We start from the raw sequence: 11793 nt of genomic DNA, 5'->3' as shown, positions 1-11793 counted from the left end.
GTGTCAACTATCCAACTATGTGGCCAAGGCGTGGGGATGTGTGATTCCAGTCCTCTATTTCACTCCATCTTCCAGCAAAAGCCTAAACATCACCCAAGTTAAACATTATCCAGGCACAGGTCTTGCTGAAACCACCTCCTAGAATGGTACCCGTTCTGTCTGAGACAGGAAAAATAAATTTGTGCTTAATAAAATCACAGAATTACAGGATGGTTTGGATTGGAATGGGCCTTAAAGACCATCCAGTCCAACCCCTGCCATGGGCAGGGACACCTTCCAACATCCCAGGATGCACCAAGGCCCATCCAACCTGGCCTTGGACAGTTCCAGGGATGGGGCAGCCACAGCTTATCTGGGTGTTAATAAACAAAAATGCAAAAAAATAATGATATCTCATAATAAATGTGAAAATGCTGCCAAACAAACAGTACAAGATTTCTAGTGCCTAATGGTTAAAGAAAGGAAGCCCAGTAACTTACATAGGACCAACTAAGCAATAGCTTGAATTTTACACTAATCAGCAGCTGAGAACAGACACCCTTTCAAAAGAAAGGACAGAAATCAGGTACTCCACCACACTGATAAGGTGCTTCCCATTATCCCACTTCCAGCACTTAGGCAGCTTTATAAAAGGCAGCACATACCCTGCCAGGCTCTGCCCTCCTCTACACATATAAGCACAAAAGCCTGGGCTTTTGTGCATGAAGTAAAAATCTTATCTCTTGCAGTAAAATTTTTATTAGTTCAAAATCCTACATTATTTTTCCAGCTAAACTTTGCTCACCTAAGCAGTACATTGAGTCTCTTTACAAAATCTGGTAGAATTAATCCTTTCATGGCCTGCCTGGAAAATAACTATTTAAAAAGAAAAAAAATTTAAAAAAAGGAAAAACAGGCAAACCACCTAACTAAACACAAAGTTTTACTTGTTTTCTCTCTTCTCCCCACATTCCCAAACCTAAGAGCTCCAGCATTTAAGCTGGAGTAACTTTTGGAAAGCAACTCATTCCATGGATCTTCTTGACTTGAATCTCCCCTTTTCCTTCACGTCGCAAAATTACTCCTCATGTACAAAAATTCCTAAAACATGAAAAGCCAGCAAAAGGTCTTTGATGAGCCTGAGGAGAGGCAGCAGCAAGATACATTTCTGAATTTAATTTTCTGTTCTTTTGGCCTCTAATGGGAAGAGATCCTCTCTCCAGCCTGACAGGTCTGTCAACATCAGAGTTCTCCTTGCAGGGCTCCGTGACACATCCACGGAGCTTCCACTCCGAGCAGCTCCTTGAGCACCAACTGCTCAGATGAGAAACAGGGGTTTGAGACCCACTGAATCCCCAGTAACTAAAGAGCATTAAAAACATGCTTTTTGATATTTCAGGTTTGTGATCCTGAGAACCATCTCCTGTCATCACTCGCTCTTGCACCGACTTATTCCCTTCCTAAATCGAGTTCTGCCGATGAAATAATCGGCAACATGGAATGGCCCTCCCACCCCTCCTCCTTGAAATCCCATAAACTCCATGGAATAAGTCATGTGTTCGACATTTTAACAGGGACATGGGAGGGAAAGCCTCAATTTGAAGTAACTTGCTGCTCTTCTCCACCAAATGCCCCGTGCTCAGTGTCACTGTGCAAGCAGCTGAACAAACCAACGACGCGTATTAGGGCAAAAAAACGGAGAGGGAGGGGGGAAAAAGAAGACAAACTAAAATGTTCATCGTGGAACATACCCCCTAAGCAGTTGGATCATCTTAATCTTCAAGCTTCTGTAATACAACTGTTGGAAGGCTCTAAGTCTGCGCACAATAAAGTGCTTTATTCAGGGAACCATATGACTCCATCAGTCATTCAAGCACATGTTTGGCACAGATTGAAAGTGAAAAGCATAGCTAAGGCAAATATTTCAAAACTGAACTTGTCTTCCTAACACACATGGTTTATATATTGGTGTAATATCTATATAACTTTTCAGTTCTCATATAGAGTAATGTCATGGCTGAAGTACAAAATGATGTCTGCTGCACCAGGCACCAGAGCTCTTCTCGGCAGCTAACACATGCCAAAAAGCCATTTACCAGAAAATTAAAAGGGAACTATCACACTTGACAGGTCCTCAAGAAAAAAAAAAAAAAAAAAAAAAAAAAAAAAAAAAAAAAAAAAAAAAAAAAAAAAAAAAAAAAAAAAAAAAAAAAAAAAAAAAAAAAAAAAAAAAAAAAAAAAAAAAAAAAAAAAAAAAAAAAAAAAGAAAAAAAAAAGTAAAACCAGCTTTTGTTCCTTCTAATTCCTGAATCTTTCTCAAATCAGGATGCTACACCACCCCTTGCTGGAGAGTTGTGCTGTTACAAATCCAGGACAGCCGGTTCCTTCCTCCTCACGAGCCCGAGATCTGTCTCCTCTGTTTGCAGATGAAATATTGCTCATCACAGAGAGTTCCTCCTGCTGATGCAAATGCGATTAGAGCAATCTTGGGAGAGCACAGTGTGATTAAAGCATAAGTAATGTGAGAAGGATTTGGGCTCTCATTATACAAAATACATATTGAAATGCACTCAAGGAAAGAAGCCAGTATATATCTCAATATCCTCCCTGTTCTCGAGAACAAAATGTGACAAGTGGAGTTTTGAGAACAACATTTGCCATTGACTGCAGGAGGGGGCAGGGAGACTGCAGAACATTTCAAATAGCCAAAACCCAGCTTTATGATGTGTATAGAATATATACAGGGACTATATTTGGGAAACAGCTGTCCAGCCTCATTTGTGATGCTGTTACGTTTGCCTGAAGAATTACTATTCAGAACCAGTCCAAAGACAGAGATGTCTTTTTTTTTTCCTAGAAGAGAACACTTTAAAACATGAGAGAAATGAAGCAGCAGAGCCCTGAACCAAAGGGCATTTCAGCACACCGGGTGATGGGGGTGCACAGAGAGGTTCCCTCCAAGGTAGAGCTCAGTGCTTGGAGTTCACAGAAGAGGGCAAGTTGTAAATGCAAGACTCAAACCCAAAGTTGCTTTGGAAAGTGTGTGACACAGCAGCTTAGGACAACTTCTGTCCTCTTGCTGCAAATCCTGGTTTAAGCTGCTGCTTTTCCAAGTCCTGATGCACATCATACCCGTTTTCCCAGCCATTCCTTCTCCTACAAACAAGCAGGAAAGGACTAATGGGAATAAACGGATAAAAATCCTCAAAGGTTGTACAGGGGCTTTCCCACAGGTGTTTCCAGGATGCCATAGTGAAGGATGTCCCATCTTAACTCAGCATCACCACAGCATAGGTGTTACTGGGGCGTGTCTGCTTTTTCCTAAAGTGCTGCTCCTTCCCCAAAGGATCCCAGTCCCACAGATTCTTATTTTGATTATGAACTCAGCCCTCAGTTCCATCAAGGCAGCACCTACCAAAAGCACTTACTGAAGAAGAGAAATAATAACCTCTTCTTTGCAAGCACAGAGCTCCAATGGCAAAGAACAAGGTACTAAATATATATTCACCTTTCAGCAGTGAGTCCAGATAATTATGTGAAAATCCAGATCCAGTGTTCCTCCCCAGCTCCTCCCCTCCAAACCCTCATGAAAGGCTACTTTCACTGAGTGAAGTTCAAATCACTCTCCGAAACACAATTTCCTCTTGGTCTTTCAAAAGGTACAGAACAATCCTTCTCTCCAATGATTTACTGGCCTCCCTCACGGAGCACAAGGAACCCTCAGCACAGCTGAGTTCAGGGATGTTCCTTCCTGGATACAATCACTGGTGAAAAGCACCACTGAGTGGGAGCTGGAGTTGTGCTCGTCACAGGCACACAAATCATTCATTCAGGTTTCTCTGGGAAATCACACTGAAAACACAGCAAAGCCAGCTGAAGTGAATTGCAGTATTAATTTAGGTAAGAATGCATGGGAAGGGATTTGTAGTTCTTTCCCAAGCCTAGAAAACGAGCTACTGGGCTGGGGGGTTTACATCCGTCAGGAGTTCTTGTTTGTATGAGAATACCTGCTACTCACATTACACAGCAGCAGAAAGAGAAAAATTAACTGCACCTGCACTAACATAAACTGTCACTGAAGTCTCTCTTCTGGTTTTTAAAACATGAGTGAAAAGAAAACTTAATGTTCCTTATGTTCTTGAAGCCACCTCTCCTGCTCAGGTTTATGTGAGTGACCTTACAGCAAGCGTCAGTGTAAGCACTGGATCGGTTCATAACTCCTGACTTTCCCACATTCCTTCAGGAGATGAGCTATAGGAGCAATGAACGTTTATTTTTTATGGTTTCCCCAGGGCAGGATGTCTTCTCAGGTCACCCACACAGCTTTGCTCATCTTGCCTGCACATCCTCTGACGGTACAAAACAGAACTTCAGCATCAGGTTGTACAAAGGAGGCAGATCGGTGGAGCTGAGACAGTTAACTCCAACTGAGGATCACACACACACACACAAACAAGGAATGTAGACCACACAAAGTAAGCCCCTTCTTTCTAAAGACTGAAGATTTAAATTGCAAGAGGAGAGATCTAGATGGGATATTGTGAAGAAATTCTTCCCTGTGAGGGTGGGCAGGCCCTGGCACAGGTTGCTCAGAGAAGCTGTGGCTGCCCCATCCCTGGAAGTGTCCAAGGCCAGGTTGGACGGGGCTTGGAGCAACCTTGGCTAGTGGAAGGTGTCCCTGCCCATGGCAGGGGGTGGAACTGGATGATCTTCAAGGTCCCTTTCAACCCAAACCAGTCTGTGATTTGTGATTTCTTCTGCAATGACCCTGCACTTCCCCTCAACCACAACCATTTACCCAAAGTGTCTCTCCAATGGGGTGCATGTTCCTCAATTAAGGCACAATAGATGAAGAAATAAATCCTATTTCTTTTGGAATGCTTACCTCATGGTTTAAAACCTGTGTCAAAATGCAGGAGTGGATTGGAACCTGGAGACAGGAGTATGATCTTCAATTTAGAGAGGAACATGGATCAGAAGTGAGATGCTGTTTCTGTCCCTGTGCACTGCAGAGGTCACATTTCATTCTCAGTTCTCTGTCACCACAGCGCTCTCAATGGCAGAAAAGGAATGCAATGTAACTTTAAATAATCTGGGCTGAACAGTCCTCCTCAAGTGTTCTAATTGTTGAACTAATAGAGGACCTTCAGTGAGGAACCATTGCTGCACTGACAGTGCTGCTGGATGGAAACACTGGTGATGCTCAGCCCCACACATGATCAGGCCCAAATGTTTACCTTCTTAAATGCAGCATCATGATAAAGTACAGATATTTTATTTTAATTTTTTTTTTACGACTGTATCAAAACAACCCCATAAATGCTTGGATTCAGTGAAGTTTATATCCTAATATATTCTTTCAAAAGTAAACAGTCACACATGAGGTTTATTTATCTTCCAGCTGCTTTCAGAATTATAACACATTAAAAAAAAAAAAAAAAGGCAAGAAAACAGCAAACTTTCACCATTGTCAGAACAAGGTTTTTCACTTAATGCATATGACATAAACTATTAGACTAAACTTCCAGGGACTGACACAGTTCCTCTTAACAAATATTTCAAAATAAACTAATTAAAGATTCTTTTGTGCCAAATTCTGCATCCAGCTTTTTATGCCTTGATGGATATTATCCAGCATAGCTAACACACCATGAAACATTTCACTTCTTGCCTTATTACATCATATATTTTGGACAAGAAGGAACTTGTTCTTCTAATGAATGGTTTTAGCATGTTGACCTTGTGAATGGACAATCTCCCGCCCCCTAAACTAACCAAGTATTTCTCATCCTGGCTCCAAGTCATGGAAAGCAGCAAACTCATTTGTATGGGGTGTGGAAAAAAAAATCAGAGAAACAACCTGAAGTGATTTAAGAGAGGATCAACATTTCTGATTAGATGATGAAGTTCAAATCACTCCCTGAAGCACCAATGCCAACATCACACTCAAGCTATGGGTTCTTCACAAGTTGAAAGCTGATCAAAGATCATCCAGTTCCATCCCCTCTGCCATGGGCAGGGACATTTTCCACTAGACCAGGTTGCTCCAAGCCCCGTCCAACCTGTTTTTAATTCAGTTCATCATAGATTTGCCCTGGAGACTCAGCAAGACCTCAGAGAAGCCTCTGCAGGTGGGATTTAGGCCTTTAGTCCTACAAAATTGGGGAGATGATGAGCTTTTGCCCTGGGAGAAATTTGAAAAGCTACTTGAAATGCAAGTGGAATGTGCATGTAACAGGGAGAGCAAGATCTGAGATGATGTGGAGTAAAACACAAGAAGTTGTAGAGGAAGAAAAGCCATGGGGAAAAAGGGATTACATAAAAAAATATCTCCAATATGAACAGATGAAGAGTCTGGCATCTTAAGCAGGATGGGATGCTGGGTGAGACCCAGAGCTGGGGAGAGCCTGCTGTGGTACAGCCCGGTTGTACGACCTAACAGTGTTTCAGACCTATTTCCAAACGGCCTAAAAAAGTCAGTTCCTGGTTTATAACAACTCTCACAGCAAAAGTCAAGGGAAAAAACCACCCAACCTGTCCAGTTATTCAGACAACACAGCTCATGGAGCATCATTCACATGCAACACCACAGCCCTGGAGCACAAACCTGCTGGCCAAAAGGATGCACATGAACACCAACAACACAAAACAAAGCTCAGCTGGACTCCTTGGACAGTTTGCACTGGCATTGTGAGATCTGATAGAAACACTAGAGAGAAATCTGTCAGGATGAGGATGTGGGAAGTCTGAACGAGGCTGGTGGAGGACCAAACAAGCCTTTTTAAAGCAGAATTTCATGATCATCAGCAGCAAGTGACAACCTTGGCAGAAATAACAGATACACAGCCCTGACCTGCTGCAGTCACTCACGTGTCATTAGAGAAGTTCCACTGTGCTGCAAGCAGGATGCAAGCCACCCAAAACACAGCCTGTCAATCATGGAGAGTTTTCCAAAAATTCCAACAGAAGCAGGAGATGAGACACTTGACAAAACCCCAGTGAACAACCCGTGAGCTCCCCAGTGAGCAGGAGGTTAATGATGCAAACATGATTCAAAGAGTGGGCATAATATCCTCTGCTGGTGGATTTTGGCACGGATCTGTGGAGCCCCATGGACAGTGACAGCTCATGCCAGGCTGTCTGCAGGGGACCTGATAGGGATAATCATCAGACAAGGAGGTGATTATACACAGACCTGAAATACCTGCCACAAGCACTGGAACAGTTTGAAAGAGGACAGTGTTTGCTAGTGAACTCTAAAACACACAGTGAGCTGGAGAAAATGGGTTTGGAGTGAAAGACAAGGCAAGATTTCTTCCCTGTTATTGATTTTCATGATATCCAATGCAGTTGCAGCCAGTAGCAAAACTAAAATCTTTCACAAAACTTATTTTAATTGAAGGTAAAGAATTTTGGGCTGCAGTTTTAGGATTTTCATTTTTTTTCATAGCTGGAGAAGCTGTAACTACCACATCCTTGGGAGCGTTCAAGGCCAGGTTGGATGGAGCTTAGAGTAACCTGGGCTAGTGGGAGGTGTCCCTGCCCATGGCAGAGAGGTGGAACAAGATGATAATTTATGGTCCCTTCCAAGCCAAACCATTCTGTGATTCTGTCATTCTATGATTCATTTTCCTGCTGTTTTCCCAGCTAACACACAATATTTGAAAGAGATTTAAGATTTTACACACACACACCAAAATTTTGAATTTATATTTACATACCATCACTTCATCTGCCCTGCAGATTCAATAAGGCCTGGACCACAAAAAGCTACACAGGTGTAGATTTTAAGTCATTTGACTGAGTATATAAGGTTAGATCTTATCCTGCTATATATCCCCCTCCAGAAGGATGACAAAGCTAATTCTGCCTTTTTGGGGATAGCCCTCCACTTAGTTTCCCTTTTTGTCCATGAGGTCCTTCAACCAGCAACCAAGAATACCACTGCAAACTAGAAGGGCAGTTGTAAACCCATAAAAGCTGGAAAGAAAACACACTACAAGTGAGCAGCAAGGCTACTTTTAAGCTGTCTAGCTCATTACCTGACAATATCTGTTTAATACTAGAGCTGTTACTCGGGCAGACCCACGCTATACACGTCTCCTGCCACATTTCAAACCCAGTTCTCGAGGCGTATCGTAACTCAGATTTGTCTTAATCACTCGGCACGTGTTCGTGTCAAAACCAGGATGTCCTGGCAGCACCTCAGCTCGCTCCCACCGTGCCCAGAGGAGGGAAGCCAGCTGAGGTAGAAGCTGCAGAGCTCCAGAACGCCTGGTGAGCCTCATGCCAGCACAGCTAAGAGGACTTTTCGTCACCGGGGCGGCTCGGCCGCTGCGGAAACGCGCGGCTGCAACTTTCAGCACCTCCCCGACCAAGAAAGCAGCACATGCTCTGGCAAAGCTGAGGCTGTTCTCTGCTTCCACAGGAAAAAGTGGAATTAAGGAGGGGGATGCTCGCTGAGCACGCTGGCTGCAGATGGGAAAGGGCAAGTTATGGGTATGTTAAGGGAAGGAGTAGGGAAGATGCAGCTGAGCTGCAAGGGGCATCGGGCACCGCTGTGCCCGAGCTTGGACATCTAGAGATGGGCACCATAGACATGAGCAGCCAGCATGAACTCTATACAGAGCTTAATTCATCAGTGCAAATGTAATCTTAGAGCTCCAGCTCGATTCCCAGGGAATCCCAAGCCACAGCTAACAGGATTTCCAACCCCTCTGACGAGTCTTTTCACTCATCTGTGTGCTAGAGCAAAGTCCCCCAAAGTTTACCTTCTAATTATTGTAGGGCAACTGCTTTGAAACACCTTATCTCGAACTTGCCTGGATGTATGGTTGTTTATCCTCTGTCCCAGTGCCCCTCCAAACCATGGAGGGGCCTGTCCAGCCACAGTGGCTCCCAAACTCAGAGGAGGGGGTATGTGCTGCCTCCACCCAAACCTCCCTCCATCCATGGAAAGGAAACAACCCCAGGTGACCTATTTCTCCTCATTTACCTGAGATTTTCTGCAGCCTTTGTCCCAAACACACTGATTTGGTGTAAACAGAAGCATTGACAAAGAGAAATTAAGACCCCTCCCAAAGGCAAAGCAAAGCTGCAACTCCTGTTAATTCATTAACATAAATCCCAGCTGCTTGATCAAATGCAACACCTTGTCCTTCCCACCCTGGGATTTCAATGTGCTAAAGTGTCTTCCCATCTTTCTCTTAGCAAGTCCAGAGCCAAAATCCCAGTGAGAGTCACTGTCAAAACATGTGCAGACAAGCAAACATTTACAGAGTTTAAAGTTACAATGAAAAAAAAAAAAAATATCCAGGATGAGTTTGTAGTAACGCACAGGGACACACACCCCCCCTCAGCGATGTTACACGTATTTATACAGGAGAATCTCCCCTCCTCTCGCATAAAATATGCATTGTCAGCTGCTGCTTAAGGAACAGGAGAGGGCTGGGCCCTCCAGGGATTCCGGAATGAGCCCCAGACTTGCAGTACGAAGAGACAAGTCACTTGCCTAGGCTTCTATAACACGGATAGCACAGAGCCCGTGCTCCAAAACATCCTCCCCGATCCCTGCCTTGCGCTCCCTTTGAATGGACACAGCGGCGAGAAAACTTTTCCCCAGCCAGGACGTCTTTGCCATCACTGTTTGGCTTTTCCAGGCAATTTTTCCCGGCTGCAAAGAGTCCAAACTCTGACAATACTCCCAGACCCTGAACTGAGTCCCGGGGGCTGTTTGAAGGGGGACACGTCGGTGGGGGGGGGGAGATGAATTTCCCCCTGGGACCCCACAGGGCACCCCCAGCACACACCGGGGTGTCCCCGGGACCACCCCCCTCCATCCCAGGAGCAGAGACCCTGGCGGGTTTGTGAGTGCAGAGCTGGGGCCCCGCGGGGTTTGGGATACACAGCTGGGGGATGCGGGTACCAGGGCTGGGACCCCGCGGGGCTGGGGTTGCCGGGGATGGGACCACGGGAGGTTTGGGATGCACGGCTGGGATATGGGGGTGCCAGGGATGGGACCACGGGAGGTTTGGGATACACAGCTGGGGAATGGGGGAGCCAGGGGTAGGACCCGGCGGGGTGGGGGTACCGGGGATGTGACCACGCGGGGGTTGCGGGTGCAGGAGCCAGGCACCCAGCGGGGCTGAGAGTGCCGGGGATGCCGGGGGCTCTCCCCGGGAAGAGCTGGGAAGCCGCGCAGAGGAGCGGGAGTTACGCGTGTCCCCGGCCGGGACCTCCCTCTTCCAGTCCCGCAGCGCGGAGGATGGAGCGGGGGGAAGAATCGCCTCGCCGAAGCCATGCCCGTGCTTATCCCCTTATCCCGTTAAAATGGAGCGCGGGGCTGGGAATGCCGCGTGGAGAAGCCCCGCGAGTGCCGGGGTGACTTACCGCGGGTGCGGGGCGATGCCGAGGGCAGGCAGGGCAGGCAGGGCAGGCAGAGCAGCAGCAGCAGCAGCAGCAGCAGCGCGGGCAGCCGGGCCGGGGGCAGCGCACGGGGGGAGCGCGGCTGCTCGGCCTGGAGGCGCTCTGACATCTCAGCCCAGACTGAGGGAGACAAACTTTCATCAGCTGGGGCTGGAGAGCAGCCCCATAATATACAGTTACAGAGAGGAGCGAGCCGGGACTCAGGATGTGAGAGATTTCCTGCATGCAGTTAACTCCAAAACCCCTCCTGCTCCTGCCTCAGCTGCTGATGAGCTGGGCTCGGCTTCTTAGGGGAAAAAAAAAAAAAAAAAAAAAAAAAGAAAAAAAGAGGAGTTGGTTTCTTTACCCCCTGTTATTTTTGAAGAGGTTTGGGGCGGTTATCTTGATTTTTTTCTCTTGCTTTGGCAGGGAGAGCCCCGTCGCCCGTGGCTCCTCACCATGGAACAACTGAGCCCCGCAGCCAGCCCTGGGGGGGCTCGGGGGTCCCCCCCACCCCATTCCGGCTCCCAAGGTTTCCCCACTTTTTCTACACACACACAGCCCTGGCTGCCTCCTCGGGAAAGTCGTCTGCGTACATTACAACTCACTGTTATTTATTGGCTTCATAATTATTTTGGAGTTGTTTCTGGTGTTGTTTCCTATTTTATATTGTGGGGGTTTAAAAAGGGGAAAAAAAAAAAAAAAGGCAGCAAAACAACCAACAAGAAACCAAACAACAAAACACACCCACTGAGTTGCCAGATGCATTTTTTAAAATCTTCCTCATTCAAATTATTATTACTGACTTTCTGGGAGAATAACCAAATGCAGATTATCTCTTCCTTAACATACAACCAAAACACATGTATTGCTCACATGTTGCTGTAGAGCAGGGAAAAAAAAAAATAAAGGAAAAAAAAGAAAATAAACTAATCCTGAAGGTCCTCACAGACTTTTATTGTGCAGTTTTTAGTTTTAATTTATTAAGATTCTTCCCAAATTTGGATATTGATACTTAATTCTGCAGATTGGCTCTGTGTTCCTTGTGCATGAAACAGCTGGCAAAGTTGGCCCAATATGTGTCTGAAGGCCAACTTGCAAAATAGCCATGGAATTCCACTTAAAAAATGGAGCTTGGAACCACAGATTTGGGTCTGTTCTGGAGCAGGGACTGGTGATTATTCTCAGTGATCCAGACTGGACCTTTGGCCAGTTCCAAGGATAAAGGAGGCAGCAGAAACTCCATGGGGACAAAGTGCTGTGGTTCCCAAACTGGAGCCCTGCACTGTGCCCTCTTCCTGCCCCTGACAACATCACCCAGCCATCCCAGGGACAGTCATATCCTAGGATAAATGGTAATTGTCAGGCCATAGCACAAATAAACCTGGAAAAGAGCTGAGATGATGGAGC

The sequence above is a fragment of the Empidonax traillii genome, unplaced genomic scaffold, assembly GCF_003031625.1.
Source record: "Empidonax traillii isolate 1590-97213 ecotype Southwest subspecies unplaced genomic scaffold, ASM303162v1 scaffold655:size661012, whole genome shotgun sequence".
Taxonomy (NCBI): Eukaryota; Metazoa; Chordata; class Aves; order Passeriformes; family Tyrannidae; genus Empidonax; species Empidonax traillii.
This window is presented reverse-complemented; position numbering follows the sequence as displayed.